General features: G+C 38.8%; 1 long non-coding RNA gene across 1 annotated transcript; it reads left to right on the forward strand.

Annotated features, from left to right (window-relative positions):
• Window positions 1-7,608: 7,608 nt before the first annotated feature.
• Window positions 7,609-17,464, forward strand: LOC118012260. The gene is made up of 4 exons (XR_004679657.1): window positions 7,609-7,619; window positions 8,834-8,858; window positions 14,541-14,618; window positions 17,319-17,464. It is a non-coding gene; the product is annotated as an uncharacterized LOC118012260 (long non-coding RNA).
• The last annotated feature ends 273 nt before the right edge of the window (window positions 17,465-17,737 follow it).

Below are 17,737 nucleotides of genomic sequence, written 5' to 3' on the forward strand. Positions count from 1 at the left end.
GCGCCCCAAAAAGTAGTGTTAAAGAAATTGATAAGCTGATTAATAAAGATCCCTGAAATATTTCTAGAATGAAAGAAATGTTAAGTGCCTGCAGTAGAAGAAATGACTGCCAAAAACTTTGAGTTCATTATAAATGAGATATGTCAAATTAATCTCATACTTGACCAGGTTTCTTGAATTGTACATCAGGGTAATGCTAGAAATACAGTGTATCATGACTGTCATGAAGTGTGTCAAATAGTCTTAGGCTGTATATATTCTTGTGGACAAACTAGAAGAGCATGGCTGGTTGCTAATACCATTTATTTCCCCTACACCGTCAGCTAGCCATTCTCCCCACCTTCACACCTTCATCCAAAGCTTTTGGGAATCTCTAGGAGTCCAAACAATAAAGTTTCAAGGCCATTAGATTCACTAGTCAATAAATGCCCTTAAATGCCTATCATTTTGTGGTATTTCAGTCACTGATCTATAAACTACCATTGAATTCAGTGTCTTCTCAATTTAAGGTTGAATAAAATTTTATAGACTGATTCCTATCCCAACCTAGATAAACATTATTTTTTTGCAAAACTCTTAATCCACAGAGAAGTAATCAACATCAGTTAATATTTGCTTAATTTTAAATACCATTCAGAAGGGCGCCTGGGTGGCTCAGTTGGTTAAGCGACTGCCTTCGGCTCAGGTCATGATCCTGGAGTCCCGGGATCGAGTCCCGCATCGGGCTCCCTGCTCGGCAGGGAGCCTGCTTCTCCCTCTGACCCTCCCCCCTCTCATGTGCTCTCTGTCTCTCTCATTCTCTGTCTCAGATAAATAAATAAAATCTTAAAAAAAAAAAAAAATAAATAAATAAATACCATTCAGAAATAAAGTCAAGATTTTTTGTTATACTGTCAAATGTTTTCTTTACAGTTACTTTATTAATATCACAATCACTCTGTTATACTGACAAATGGTGTGCTAAATGTGGGAAGAAATCTGCCTATAAGATACTGTATCAGTCTGACTTTTGCTCCACTCCACCCATCCCACATAATCACCTGTCATCTTGCATCAATAATTGCAAAAAAAGACTGAGCAAAAACTTTACCAGTACAGATTTTTTTAAGCACCATGGCACCAGTAATATCAAAAGTATATTTTCAGGGCACAGAGCACTATTTGACAAGGCAAAGAAAGGAATGTAAACTAGAACAGAATTGTTTAATTACATCTTACCTGAAAACAAATGCAGTTCCAACAAAAAATGGTGATAAATCACACCAAGTATACATAACTGCAAACTATGCATTTATTTAAAGGGCTGCTTCAATTTCATTACCATATAAATTAAAAAATAGAGTGTAATGAAAATTTGTGATAGCTGATAATACAGTGACTATTTTAGTTAATTAAAAAAAAATGTATAGGAATTCAAGAAAGGAGACTCCATTTTGGCAAGTTAAAAATAAATGGATGGATTGCATCTTATTTAACGATCACTTCATCGACATTATTCCACATAATAATTTCATTACCAGAGTTTGTTTGTGGAAAACCCAAATCATATTATCAGGTAAAGGCATGGTGCAATGATTTCTTTCCAGCATCAACTAGGGTTCATTTTACACAGGTCATATTTATACTCAGGTGTCTTCAAACTCTGAACAAATGGAAACTTACTTAATGAGACAACAGATATTTGATCTGACTTGTATCCATTTTGATGATCTTCCTTGTAAAGGAAATATATTCCCAGGAAACACAGAACCATGGGAGAGATGAAAGAAAGGATTAATAACAGCGCTCAACTTTGCAAATTTGCCAATCAACTTGTTTTCAACGTATAGTTCCACATGAACTCTGAGGTTTTAAGTGTAAGCTCATGGGATGGCAAATTCAACCTAACTCTGTGAAAGTATGAATGGGAGGATGATTTGACCCAAGAAACAGGACTCCCAGAGTCCTTTTCCAGCACTTGTCCCACATTATTACCCACTGTGAGCACTATATTGGTGAGCCTGGGAGCAAGTGACTTTGAATTAAGAAATGTGATCTTCCTTGCTGAGGAAGAAGGGTGACTTTTTTGTTTGTAGCAAGCCTATTAGTAGTAGTATTAAGTACAAAGACTCCGATTTTATCTTCATCTTTAAGACAAAATTATGAAGAAAATAGCCAACAGAAAGGGATAATGAAAATATATGTGGTTTTAAGAGACAAGTAACCACATTATGAATAAAATCAACAAGTCTTCCTTTTAAGGTAACAAATATAAAACCCATTTCTCAGTTGGAACAAGTCAATAAGATTTGAAATCTTTTCTCCAAACAGAAATAATGATATTCGCTGCCATAGCAATGATTTTAATACTTCAACCCTAAACACACTCACAACTTCTTGGTTTACATGGATTTACTACTCTGAAATCAAGAAGAAACCAACTTGAGCCAGTCTCACAGCTGTCTATTATTACCTCTACCTTTTTTTTCTCAGAAACTTCAGCTGGAAGAAAATCAACTTAGCATGATTTTACATGAAACTATCCCAAGTATCAAAAATCATCATTTTAGATCCACTCATTCACTCAACATAAAAGCATTTAAATGATTTAGGAAAAGTGAAGCATTAGGAAGAAGGTAGCACTTTCAAATCCAAATCTTACCTGGTCAATTGAAATGGAACAACACCCCTGAAAGCCTTCTTGATTTGTGCTCCTCTCCTCAAGGGACAACTAAATCACGGCAGCCTATATTCTTAAACCCTCAAAGAAAAATCAGGAAGCTTGATCTGTGCACATAATGGCCTGCATAATGTAAGAAAGCACCGTTTCTTGGCAACTAGAAAACAATCCTTTTCAATTAACTCACAGCAATTGGCCCACATTTGTTGTTAAACACAGAGTAAAGAAAATGTTTTAAGAACTCAAAAGAACTTGGTAATAGCTCCACCAAGAAAGTCGGATCAGTTTGTTCATTTTGAAAAGCATTTTTAATTAATTGACTGCCCATTCCAATTGCCTTACTCTTTCCTAAGACCTTTCATCGACATACCTGTCTCACTTCCTTGTTGCATATTATTTACTTAGAACCCCAATCCTGAATAGTTGCATCTGCTATTGCAGTGAAAACCGGAAAGATAGTTCTAGCAAAGCAGTGGCATGTAATGTTATCCTGCTCTTGTTCATCTTGTATACCATATTTACTTTCTAAAGTAAAGAAAGTAAAGTTTTCTTCTCTGCCAGCTTCAGTGTAGTCCCGGATGTTCATTAGGATACATAATTCAAAGCAGTTGTAGGTTATATTCTCTTAGCTGTTAAAGACCACCTCCAGCAGGCATAAATTTTAGGTGATATATAAGAAGTGCAGCTGGGCTAGATTGATTTTGTGCTACAGTAACTGTTTTGAAGGGGCTCATATATACTTATGAGAATTTGGACAATCTTCTTAGGGCACTGTGCATTCTTACCTATGTATTGGGAATTTCATGTATCAGAAGGAATCCATATATGGGACCCCTATGTAAGAATGTCTGTTCAGAAAAGCAAGTGCTTAAGTGGCTCAGTTGATTAAGCATCCAACTCTTGATTTCCACCCAGGTTATGATCTCAGGGTCTTGAGATTGAGCCCCGTGTTGGCCTCCGCACTAGGCATGGATCTGCTTAAGATTCTCTCTTTCCCTTGCTCTCTGCCCCTCCCCTCCTAAAAAAAAGGCAAGTGGTGAGGAAAATACAAGTTATACACGGATAATTTTTGCTGTTAAACTTTACCATTACAAATAGCAAAGGTTTAACTATCTGTATGATTCTATTTCCCAAATGAGAAGATAGCTAAAGATGGATAATTTCCATATCCAACCAAAGCCAAATTGCTTGAATTTTGTCTTTATCCCTCCCCTTCACTTTGCTGGGATTGACCAAGGGTATATATTATAGTGTTTAACTTCAACAGCTCTTTTATTTTCTTTTTTCTCCTTTTATCATCCAAATCTTTCTAAAAGGTGTCTACCTTATCTTGCTATCATTAACAGGCAATTCTTTTTAGGTATTATTTTTAAACTATATCCTTTGGGAGGCATTATCTTTGCATAAAGCACCTTTCTGTTGGTGGGAATTTGAGGCAGTGTTGTATACTGTTGAAGGTGATGTATTTAGGCAGAACTTCTGGCACCTTCAAATCATACTCTTGACAGCTGTGTTCACTTTCTATGGATAGAATGGGCTGGGATAATTTTACAAGTGTTTCTTCAGCTTTAGTACTAACTCTTCCCCTTGCTCGCTCTATGACCTTTGGCAGATTTGTTAAACATTTTATGTCTCAGTTCTCTTTTCTGTCAAATGAATTTAATAACATTTACATAGTAGAATTGTTGTGAGGGTTGACCAAGATTACATATGTAAAGCTTCTTAAAACAGTGGCCAGAAGATGGTAAGTGCTCAAACGTTAGTTATGTTATTAACATCCTTGTTATTAGTATTCATGAACTAAATAATTTCCAAGGTCTTTTTCAAAGTTAGGAATTCAAAAATCCTATATAATTCTTATGTAAAAATCTGAAGTAATGTAAAAAAAGGTTCTTGAGGCATTTAATATAAAACTATTTTTCCCTTCTTAATAGATCAATCCTCATTTACTATCTGTCTAATATTTAGAACTATTGTATGCCCTTTCACTAATAAAAGAAAACACACATTTATTTAAAAAGTGAGATGTTTCTTTACCTTTATGAAAAATGCACTCATATTAAATACATTGACTTAGCTTAGCCATAGGCATAGAGAAACAGAAATTCTGAAGAATTTTTCAAGACATTTTATTACATGTAATACAATTATTAAAAGATTCACAAGCCTTTCCTCTTATATTCCTAAAATGTATGGACCATTTGCTTCAGTGTTTGACATTCCTTTGGGTGTATTTTTAGCCAGCAGCTGCAAATACTAATATTTGAGAGGAAATATATGCTTTTGAGTATTTGCTGTAAACACAGTCCTGCCAGAGTGGGCCATAAAGACTCCACCTGATCCTCTCCAGTTTGAAAGGCAAGTTTAACCTGAGGTAAATCTGTTCTGCAGCTCCCTCAATCAAAATCCCTTGCCCTCTCTCTGCTAGGAAAAAAGTCGAAATTAGTTAAGAGGCCAAATGAACCAGTTTTCCTCAGAGGGATTAGATTCAGCTACTCAGGTAGGTATTTACTATTATCTGCTCTGTACATGACAGTGCAACCCTTGTTTTTTATTTCTGACAGTCTTGTTTGCCTCAATATCTTGAAATAGCAAATTTTGGCACAGGGGAGATTAACCTATGAAATCTGCAAAACAAAAACAAAAACAAAAACAGAACAAAAAAAACCCTTAAAAGGACAATGTTTGTTTAAAAGTGCTGAACTCTGGAGATTGTAACAGAAATACTCTGTAAAATATCAGTCTGGTGTCTCTCTTCACAGAAGATTACGTGTAATATAAAAGCAGTGCTGAGGGGCGCCTGGGTAGCTTAGTTGGTTGAGCGTCTGCCTTCGGCTTAGGTCATGATTCCCAGAGTCCTGGGATTGAGCCCCAGATCGGGCTCCCTGCTCAGTGGAGAGCCTGCTTCTCCCTCCCCCTCTGCCTGCCATTCTGCCTACTTGTGCTCTCTCTCTCTGTCGAATAAATAAATAAAATATTTTTTTAAAAAAAGCAGTGCTGCATACTCTAGTGGGAAATGTGAATTCTTCATCACAAATTCTATGACGGTCTAACTCACAGAGTAAATTTCCTTCCATAACTCTGAAAAAGTCCTCAAAGTTCAGTCCTACCAGCACAAAAGCATTGCATAGCATGATATATGGCATTTATTAGTAACTTTTGGGTACCCCTATTTTTAATTCAAGTATAATGCTGATTTACATGAGAAACATCAGCATTTAAATAAAAATAAAGTCAGCACTGTTCCACAAATATATGTAGAAGTCATAGATAATCCTTCCACAAATTATCAGTTTGCAAACAAGGCATCAAGTCTCATCTGACACAAATTGATGAGGACTGTGCAAAACAATTCTTTTTTAAAATTTTTTATTATGTTAATCACCATACATTACATCATTAGTTTTTGATGTAGTGTTCCATGATTCATTGTTTGTGCATAACACCCAGTGCTCCATGCAGAATGTGCCCTCTTTAATACCCATCACCAGGCTAACCCATCCTCCCACCCCCCTCCCCTCTAGAACCCTCAGTTTGTTTTTCAGAGTCCATCATCTCTCATGGTTCGTCTCCCCCTCCAATTTCCCCCCTTCATTCTTCCCCTCCTGCTATCTTCTTTTTTTTTTCTTAACATATAATGTATTATTTGTTTCAGAGGTACACATCTGTGTGTGCAAAACAATTCCTATGGATAGTATTTAATGATGAAATATTTTACAAAATAAAGTATTTTATAAGCATTGACTAAAAATAGGAATAAAATTTCAGCAGATTACAGTCAGTCATAATATAATAGAGGCAAACCAAATATTTCAGAGTTCTCATTTTTGGAACAAGGGAAAAAACATCAGGTATAAGAAATTGCTTGAATGTCTATCAAAAGAGTGCTGTTCCTATAGTCTAGAATTTTAATATGCAAGCCTCACAGTAAGAAACAACTGACCTTGGGAAACTTGTTAAACTTGCAGATTCTTTGGCCCCAAGGCCAGAGACACTCAGACATACTGATTGAATGTCTTCAGTAAGGCCAAGGAATCTGTATTTCAGGAAGTGTGTCCCCTTCCCCCTTCTCCCTGCACTGAAGCTGGTGAGTTTAAGGCCATTGTTGAGAACTACCCATCCAGAGAAACACAAGTTGGCTGGGTTTCTGCTTCTCTGACAGAGGGAACATTTGGATAACTGAAAGAGGAGGAAGGTGGCCCAAGGGAAGAAATGTGATTGGTCATGAGAAAGAGTAGAGAGAGCTCAGTTTCCCGGGGCCAGAGAAAAGGATGGAGAAGGGTGGTGAATGAATCTTGAGAGACAAAGAGAAGATGTGGATATACCTTTAATGGTGTCCTATTTCATACTTGTCATGCCATTTAATGTAATGACGTAAAAGCCGGCATTCATAAAATAGGCTATCAATCAGACAGGCCCCTCTTATGTCTCATTTCTTACTATTCCCTTAGCTGACTCCTCTTGTCCTGCTAACTATTCCTTAAAACACAGTGTCTTCCTCTACTTCCTTCACCTCTTTCCTTAAATGTCATCTTCTCAAGAGTCCTTTTCTGACCATGCTACCTAAAACCACGCTCACTGCCCAACCTCAGTGACACTCCCTTTTCTCTTCCTGTCTTAGTTTTCCCTTTATCATTTGTTACTGTGTTCATATTGTTCATTTTCTCTCCCCCCCCCCACTTGACTGTACACTCTATGATGGCAGGGATTTTGACCTGTTTTGTCTCCTGGTATATGCCCAGCATCTAGAATGGTACCTGGAAGACTGTAAGTAGTACTACACAGGATTAAAGAGGTTCCCTATTAAAAGGAAAAGGATTTTATTCAGAGCTAGAAGTAGAGAAAAAGTTTATTTTAAATATTCGATTTTTTAAAAATTCCTCTGTTTTCTTCTAGGAAAAAGAAAAAATAAGAAAGAACTGAAGTATGGGAATCTTTTCAAATGTTTCACTGCTTGAAGGTAGATTTGTTTTCCATTCTTTCACAAAAATAAGCATGGGTAGTTACTGTTTAACTCTATCAAAAGCTAATAATTGTGTCACTTTGGCCTTGGGGAAATGAAAAACAGGAAACACTTTATTGAGGTGCATAGATTCATAAGTAATATTTTAAAAGGTTACCTGAAGGTTGTTTTTGAACAGAACTGTGTTAAGGTAAAATAAAAATATATATTTTTGAAAAGGCATTAAAAAAACTAGAAAGTTGGCCACTGATACTCTGTCTCTTAACAGACATGGCTAAACCTGAGTATTATTTTTTGAACAAAACCATTACAGAAATGAGCTTAAGCAATGGAAATTATTATTCTAATTAATAATGGCAAGATTACTGCACTTTATTGCAGAATGTGTTTCTTCCAAATGACCTGACATATGAAGATTGAGGATAGGAATGACCTCACCAATTCACCTGAAAAGGGAGAAAAGGCCTTGTCCACCTAAAATCTTTCCTTCACTCCTTCCCCAACTCTAGTTCCTTAGAAAAGTCCACTTTTATTTGTATATCACACTGGACTCTCCTCCCATTAATAACATGAAAATACCTCTCAGTTATTTGCAGTGACACTGTAATGGCCTGGTGGCTTTTCAACTGCTTTACCTAGTGGACAGCTGAGTCCTGTTCAAGGGACATACCTCTGACATTGGGTACATGGAAGTACCAGGCCAGGTGCAGAAGTATGGTTGAAATGGAAATCCCAGGGGGAACAGGAAGTGGGAAATGTTTGTGACTTTCTGTTTCTGTACAGAAGACTAGTGAGTTTCATAGTGACATACATTTCCATATATTTCCTGACATTTCATTCCTGTCCCATTCCCATATCTTCAATATTCAAAATCTCTTCATCAGATAAGTTAACATTAATAAATAACCATCACATCCATACAGTGTCTCCAACAGGGTTCTCTATGTCCCTTTCAAAATAGTCTCTCCCTCTGTCTTTCTCCCTCTCTTTGTTTCTTTCCCCCATCGCTCTCCGCCTCCTTCCCTGCTCTCTCATACACACACACACACACACACACACACTACTTACTAAGAGTGTGTGTTTACTCTTATCTAACTTGTTAACTGTGCATGTACTCTGTGCCAAGCACTGGTGAGTAAAATACATATGTTATCTCATTTAACCATTAAACCAATCCTAGAAGGTGAATAATTTTATCTTCAATGTTACAGATATGGAAAACGAGCCACAGAGAGGGTAAGTAAATTTCCCAGTCACATTTATTAGTCAGAGAAGCTAAAACCAGAGCAGACCGACACCAAAATCTATACATTTAACCAACACATTCTATGTCCTCTCCTCAGCCTCCTGCCATGTCCAACAAGTGAGTGTACTTGAAAAGTCTCTGACCTTTGTGGGTTGAATAAATGATAACATAAAATGAAATGCCTGGCAGATCTATTGCTTGTGGCCCTCAGAATGGATTTCTTTAGTGTAATTAATTTTTTTTTTTTTTGCTATTTATAAAACACCATGAAGTACTTTTAAAGACAAAAGAAGCAGACATTTTCCTGCAGTCTTATGTAATGATGAGCAATTTAGACCTAATCCTTTTAGCCCAGAGATGGCAGACTGACACTCTAAACAAAACTCATTGTGTTCTTTTGTGCTGCCATAATAAGGTATTTAAAGGATGAAATTCTGGCTGGCAGATGGATTTCTTGGCATTACTATACATGCATCACAGAAATTATTTTGTTTCAGAGGATTCAAACAAGATACTTGACATTTCTCAGAAGATATTTCCACTTGTAAATATGATAACTTGTTAGGTGGTGGTGTTAGTGGACAATAACAAAGGTTTTTAAGGCTTGTGTCCTGTTTATAATTTTGTGTGATGTGTAAAAAGTGAATTTATTGAAACTCATTCTAACTCAGAGTCTAGGTATTTGGTCTTGGTATATAATATTCCTATAGCTCCCCTCATCCACACGTGGGATTTCTCTGTATCCCGTGGCACAATATATGGAAACACTCTACTATATACCCAAACTAACAGGGAATAGAGAACATTCAGCTGTATATCTTTGTGGCTGGAGTTGTTCCTGGAATTGAGTGCCTGAAGAGCATCCATAGTTCTCTCAGATCACTTCCTTTCCATACGTTACTTGAGGCTGCTATAGGTTATCATAATGCCACATATTCTTGGAGTACGGGAACTTGATTGTCATTAAAAAATTCAAGTAAAAGCTCTGGTTATGTAGGAATCTCCCTTGGGCCTAGAATAATCAAAAAATGAAAAGGGCCAAGAGAAGAACATAAGGGTCAGCCTTTTGCTTTTAGACAAGTGACTGCTTATATCACATAGTGGTGTCTCCTCTTCTTAAAGATCTCAGGGGTGGAGCCCTCACATGGTGCCTCACTAGTGTTAGCATAAACACAGAACTTCTTTTCTTTTTCTACCAAAATTCATTATTTCAGCAAACCCTCAAGGAGTATCCCCTAGGTATCTGGTATTATCATAAAGGCTGGTGATACAAGAGAAGGCAAGACAGCAAGGCCCCTTTGGTGGGTTTTAAAAAATGGTTGCAAAGTTCTTAGATACTCCTCACATTGAGAGATGAGTATACATTCCCTTACTTTGAATGTGGGTGGGTTTGTAACTACTTTGACTATAGAGTAAGGAGAAATGATGCTATGTGATTTCTGAGACCAGGTCATAAAAAGGTGATACATCTTTTACCTTGCTCATGAGAACACTTATACTTGGGGTCCTGAGTTATCATTTAAGAAGTCCAACTACCCAAAGCTACGAGGGTGTGAGGAAGCCAAGCCATATGTACATGCCCCAGGTGACAATCAAGCTGAGCTCCCAGCTGACAGCTGGCTTCAGCTGCCAGACATGAGAATGAGCGTTCTTGGACCTTCAGCCCGGTTGAGCCTTCATATGACCAATATAGCTCTGGACCACATTTGACAATGACTACATGGGTGGCTCCAGGTAGGATCTGCCCAGCTGAGCTCTTCTGAAAATTACTGTCAGAAAAAAATCATGAAAAGAACGAAATGAATGTAAGTTTTATATGGATTTGCTATCTATCAAGAGTAACAGATTTTGTTACCTGGACATGGGTGTTACCAGGACCAGTGAGCCTCAAAATGGCCATCAGTGAAGGCTTGAAGGAGGGTGAGTGGAATGGTATTGGGGGCTAGAAGATAGAAGATCTTTGATATATAGTGATAGAAAGTTTGGGAAAACTGTCACCTGCAGAAATAGAGAAATGTATCTAGTGAACTAATTGATCTGGCTAGGGCTATTTCTACGCTAAATGTTGAAAGTGACAACTAATTTCTTTTAGCTGCATATCATAAGATAAAGAGATATGAGCTAAAGTAGAAACTACTCCATTTTTAAGAAGAATGTAGGACAAATAAAAATGGCCCTTGATCTGCTAGTTTCAAAATAAAATATTTCTCATCCCTATTTTCTCCCTGAAGAAGACTCTCAAAAGTAAGAAAGAGCCTCTGGGGAAAGATCAAATCCAGGGTGCTGTCAAGAAATGTCTTAGAATAAACATGAAGCAAAATGTGTGGCTGTAAAACCCTTTCTTTTTTTTTTTTAAGATTTTATTTATTTATTTGACAGAATGAGAGAGCAGGAAAGCACTAGAAGTGGAAGCGGCAGAGGGAGAGGGAGAAGCAAGCCCCCCGCCGAGCAGGGAGCCCGATGTGGGGCTCGATCCCAGGACTCGGGGATCATGACCTGAGCTGAAGGCAGACGCTTAACGACTGAGCCACCCAGGCGCCCCAATTAAATATTTCAATTCTTAAGAATGGGTTTTACAGGGGCACCTGGGTGGCTCAGTCGTTAAGCGTCTGCCTTCAGCTCAGGTCATGATCCCCGAGTCCTGGGATCGAGCCCCACATCGGGCTCCCTGCTCGGCGGGGGGCTTGCTTCTCCCTCTCCCACTGCTTGTGTTCCCTCTCTCGCTGTCTCTCTCTCTGTCAAATAAATACATAAAATCTTAAAAAAAAAAAAAAAAAAGAATTGAAATATTTAAGGTGATTTCTCATAGACCTTTTCAAAAAGTCTACAGATCTTCAGGATATCCCTCCTAGGCCCTCTATTTTCAATTAACTCTTTCAATAGCTCTTCTAAGAATCTTAAAGGAATAGGTCCCCCATAGCCTCACAAGGAACCCAAGGTAGAGATCCACTCTGAGGTCAACTTTCCAGTTTTTGTTTAGGGACACACTGTTCAAGATTGAATATTTGAAGCAAAAATCAAGGTATCAAATCATTATATAAGCCAAAATCATGCCAAGTTACAGGTGAGGGATTTTTTTAGAGGTTTACCTCAACAGACTCTAAAATATAACTTTTTTTTTCTAGCAGGAAGTGTGTATGTGGCCATTGGGCTTTTGCCTCTTACCAAGCCCTATTTGTTGAGTCCCTCCGATGTAGGACATCCACTCTTGAAGCAGGCGTCAGGCATACATTGGAATCCCCACGAGACGTGGCTAACCTGTTAACCATACACTAGATACATTCTCAGGCCGTCCAATTCCAGGGAATGACAGAAGGATTTTGAGCTTGAAGAGAGCATGCTGGGTTGCAGTAGTGGCAGGTTTCAGAGGCGGAGATGTGAAGATTAAAAGGAAGTTTACGGACTTGGCATTAGGAGGTACATATGATCTCAGTCCTGCCAGAGCTTCACATCTGTGACGAAACACTTGACAGCATCCAATAGTGCACTTGATAATGGGGAGAGTTGCTGGGACTCGCACATCCACTTCCCCACCATGCACCAACAGGAAGGAGAAGAGTTCTCTGGAAATGTGTTAATAATAGTCTTTTGCAATGAGCCGTATGACAAGGTGTTATTGAACAGTTTGGAAAACCGGATTCAGTTAAAGCATGTTATTACAAGAGCAACATACAGCAAGGCCTTATTAGAGAAGCTTTAGAGTTCATGGGAGATCTAAATTCTCCTTGTTAGCAAAGCTTTATTCAAGAAGAGGAGAAAGAGAGGTGACAGATGTTGTCTTTATGGAACCCAACCAAATAGCAGAGTTGAACTGGAGGCCGTAGTTGAGACTTGGGGAGTTGCAGTTGATGGTGCTGGTTTACCACCCTTCCTAGTAAGTCGGCTTCCCTGCAAGTAAGGTCCCACAAAATGGTTTCCGACCTCCAGCCCTGGTCTGAAATTCAGGAAAAAAAAAAAAATGTGAAGCCTGGTGAGAGACTGTGTCCATTAATTTAGTTTTAGTGTATGACATCTGAGTTCAGAGAGAACAGCTAGGCCCATCCAAGTACAAACTACCTTTAACTTAGAAGCTACCCATTTATATGGTACTTACTCAATGCATAAGGTTGCCAAAAAAGGAAAGTATCTTCCTCCCATTTTTTGAAAAAAATTGGTTATAGAAAAGATGGGTATTTTTTAGCAAACAACAGTTGCCATGGGAAGCTTTCCTTAGCCATATAGAAATTAAGATCATAAAACAAGGAAGAACCAAGGAGATGAGTCGTCCCTGCAAGCAAAATTGCCCAATAGATATTCTGGCTCCTTCTTGTAGGAGGCAAGGATCATGCATGCAGGGGCTGAAAAGAAGAGAAGCTAATGCTTTTCCCTGTACGTACGAGTCCTTAACCTAGAAGTAAACCTTGATCCTGAGTGGAAAAGATGATAGAAGACACTAGTGAGAATTTTTTTTCAGGCCCATATTTTATAATGCTACAATCTGCTAGCTAAGGACAACTACATAGCCCCCAGAAGGCCACATGCCAGAGACATGTCGGCTGATGCAGGGAAACCCAGCTCGATTAGGCTGGGCCAGTGGCCGTACTGTCATGGGTGACCAGCACTGTGGAGGTGAATGTGAGAAATTTTCCCAGTATCCCAGTGACAGGGCAGAGCCAGAAATAAATACCCCGAGTGCCAGTTCAAATCCTCAAAGAGAAAAAGTTGTTTGGGCTCAAAGGAGGAGTTGGAGGCTCGGACACTTCAAATAAATTCAGTCTTGTTTTCTTTCCCATAACTTAAGAAGATTTTTATGGAAGGTGAGCAAGAGGCTGACTTTTCCCTCTCAGGGATGCCCTATAGGATGCTGCCGTGCACTACTTAGATGCCCTTGTTGGCTGGAATCTGGATGCTGATGGCTCACAGCTGCGTCCTCCTTCAGGCATTGTCCTTGGCTCACAGAAGCTGGCCTCGCCCAAGGTTATGCCCTCTTCCTGTGACACAGCACACATCCAGTGTCTGGGCAATGCAGGATACAAGGGCTTATCCCCCTGGCCTTGATTCAGGACATATCTAAAGGGCCACGCCACCTTCAGAGATCCTCATGGGATTCACTGAGGCTGTGAGACTGTTCTTGTGAGTACCTCACAGGTCAGCTTCTCTTCTCATGTGTCTTGGATTAGTACTAAATCCCTTAACAAATGAATTTAAATACTGGGTCCTAGCTTGATGTTAAAACACTTTACTAGATTCTGTGAAAATCAAAATTATGATCTGGTCTCTGCCTTCAAGGGGATTTTAACATATAGAAATGATAAATAACTACAAAATATAATACAAGGCTGTGTGGCCTGAGTATAAGGTGCCAAGGCATTCATTCATCAAAGCGTCAGCACCTACTGTGTGCTTTGTGCAGCAGTATGAAGATAGGTAAAATAGGCCCTGTTATTAAGGAATTCAGTGTGCTTGGGGGAGGGAAAATCTATTCTTGACAGGAGTTTCTTCACTGAGTCTCAATTTGTTTGTTTGTTTAAGTCCGCACTAATGTCCAAAAAGAATTTGAGTTGGATCATAAAAAGTAATTAAGTATTTCATGGAGGGTTGGGGTGTGATGGAGTGGGAGGAAAATTCCAGGTTGAAGTAATAACATGAAGGCAATAAATGGGAGACCAATTGCTCACAGTGGTTTCTGATAGGGTCTTCAAAGTGTAGCCGTTAAAAGAATGTTTACCCGGCAAATGGAATCCGAAGTTGGGAGAGGCCTGAAGATAAAGGTAAGGAATTATGGCTTTGTTTTGTATAAAGCATAAAGATTTTTTCTAGTTTATCTCCTATATTGATTTATAAATTCATTGTCTATCTCACAGTCTGTGTCACATCCTTTCCTTGTTTGTTGACAGTGATGTCACAGTCCCTATTCTTCATATCCTCATTTTATGAATTTCACTTTCATTCACTTCCATTTGTCTTCATCCCTGGCCATGTTTGTCATCTCTCTTTAAGAAACCCCTTAGCTTTAGGGTAGTGTGATACACAAGAATAGACAACTGGTAGAGCCTTTGGACTATTGCACCCCCCCAATAGAGCACCAACCCTTGAGGGGACCTACTAGCCGAAGTTGATTACACTGTGTCCATTCCATCTTAGAAGGCAGAAATTTATTTTGAGTGAAGTTCTCTATGTGATTGCCTTTCCTGCCCACTAGGATCACTGGCAGCACCATTATTCAAAGGGAAACAGAATGTTTAACCTGCCAACCTGTGATCCTAAATAAATTGCATTGTACCAAGCAAAGCACTTTACAGCAAATGAGATGTGACAATAGGCACCTAAAAATGAGATTCACCGGTCCTATCACATATCCTGTCACTTGATTCTGCTAGTCTGATGGAATGATGGAATGGCTTTTTGAAGGTACACCTAAGGTGGCAACTGGGAAATTATACTCTACAGTGATATCTTAAATTCTCCAGGATGAAGAGCATTCCTTAAATCATCAACCATTATATATAATGCTGCGTTCCCTAAAAGGAAGAATACATGCATCTGGCAAGTAAGGGTTGCAAGGAGGAGGGACTTACCACTCCCAGTGACCCACTTGGGAAATCTATATTTCCTATCCCCACAACTCTAGGCTCTGTAGTTCTAACGGTTGTGATTCTCAGAGGGAGGATGCTTCTACAGGAGCTCCACTAAACTTTAGCTATGACTGCCCCATGGTTACTTTAGGTTCTTTGTGCCAGGAATCTAGTAGGCCAAAAAAAAAAAAAAAAGAAAAAAATCCACATCCTGGCAGGAGTAATTGTCTTTGATCATCAGGAGAAGGTAGGACTGCTGTTAATAATAGGCATAGACAAAAATACATTTGTTACCCAGGTGATCTGCTGGAGAAAGAGTAGGGTGGAAGGGGGCTCTTGGTATTCCCCATACCAATTTTTATAGTAAATAGACATGTGCAGAAGCCACATCCTGAGAAGGTCACAGCAGCTAGGAGTTCAGACCTCCTCCTCTGAGGAGAGCCTGAATCATCCCACCAAGTAAGTGAGGAGGACCAGCTGATATGATACTCAAAGGTGAGCAGAATTTAGTAGTTGGGTTAATAGATGAGGGAGACTATAAATATCAGATGCATCCTAGAGAAGAACTGCAGGGAACACTATAACTTGTCCCACTATAGCTTTCCTAGGAAAGGATACCAGTTACAATCCTGGAGTTGTTCCCCTATGGAGGCAATATACTATATGAAGCAAGTGGAACTGAGTGGTACAGGAATGGATTATAGTGGATGCATTTGGACACTTCCCAGATTCCCCTTCAAAGTCAAAGCTTCATGATCTCAGATGTTGGTAGTGTTTGCTAATGACTTACAGTTGCATGCAACTCTGGGAATTGACCTTAGGCTGCCTTGCCCAAGTCTATGTACCTGTCCCTGGCTGCAGCTATATCCAATGATTAATTGTTGTGGGCAATGTTCCCCAATGTGGGACATCTTTGTAGGATCATCTCAGCCTTGAGAAATCTCTATGACATTGAGGCTACTGTTTCAACTGTATCTCATTTTAACTTCTCCCTCTGCCTGGTCTTGTCTCCCTTGCTCCTTCACAGATATTGATTCCAAAAGCACTCCCAGTAAACCTCCTGTATGCAAATCCTGGGGGAACTTTACCTGCAACAGTGGGGTAAATTCATAAACCTAAGTTGCTAGGAAGGGGAGATCCTGAGGCCTTTTTGGGGGTTTTGTTTATATAATGCTGAGTGTAAGAGCTAGTTAAACTCCACATAAAATAAGAATTCAGAATTCACAGGGAGCAATTTCATAAAAAGGGAACAAAATGATAGAGTTAAAAAAAAAAAGAGGAAACCCGATGAACATGAGTGGGAAAGCGAGGGAAAGACTTCTTGTTGAAACCAGTGAAGGGACTGAGTTTTGCATCCAGGTTAATGAGAGGAGGTAGGCACATGTAGACATAGGAGTCACACAGGATCTATGCCCCCTCTGACAACCTGGGGACTTCTACGGGTCTTTGAAATTGGTACTTTGAGGGGCAGAAAAATCCATGGCAGATAAGTAATTACAAAATACATTTGGGGGATGCCTGGGTGGCTCAACTGGTTAAGCATCTGCCTTCAGCTCAGGTCAAAATCTCAGGGGTCCTGGGATTGGCCCGCGTCAGGCTCCCAGCTCAATGGGAAGTCTTCTTGTCCCTCTGCCCCTCCCCCAGCGTGTAGTCTCTCTCTCTCTCATAAATAAATAAGATCTTTAAAAACAAACAACAACAACAACAACAAAAACCCAAAGTACATTTGGTGTATCAAGTCATATTTTTCTTTAGTGTTGATTTTTTTTTTTACACTAGTATCTCTTCCTTCCTAAATGTATTATTTTCTATTTAATTATTTGCTGCTCATTGTGATTTATCAGCAGCTCTATTATAAACTATAGGGGTCATCTTTGACTTTGCTTTTTCTCAAAGGTTACATCAAATACACCTGGAAATTTTATTGGCTCTACATTTAAAATATATTCAGAATTTAGGAAGTTCTTCAGGCAAAAGGAATATGAGACCAACCATAAACTTGGATCTACATCAAGAAATGAAGAGCATTGGAAGTGGAATCAAGCAAGGTAACATAAAATTTTTCTTATTTTAATTGCTTCAAAAGATAACTGTCTAAAGCAAAGATGGTAATGTATTATATATTTATCATAGGTGTAAATATAAAATGTATGACAATAACAGCAGATGGAAGGGAGGAATTGGGTATATAGCATTTTAAGGTCCTTATACTACATATGAAGTGATATATTATTTTAAGGTAGATCCTGATTAATTAAATTGCATATTTAAAAACATACAACCATTAAAAGTTGTTTAAAAGGGCATATACTCCT

The sequence above is a fragment of the Mirounga leonina genome, unplaced genomic scaffold, assembly GCF_011800145.1.
Source record: "Mirounga leonina isolate KUSES-001 unplaced genomic scaffold, KU_Mleo_1.0 Mir_151, whole genome shotgun sequence".
In the NCBI taxonomy this organism is placed as follows: Eukaryota; Metazoa; Chordata; class Mammalia; order Carnivora; family Phocidae; genus Mirounga; species Mirounga leonina.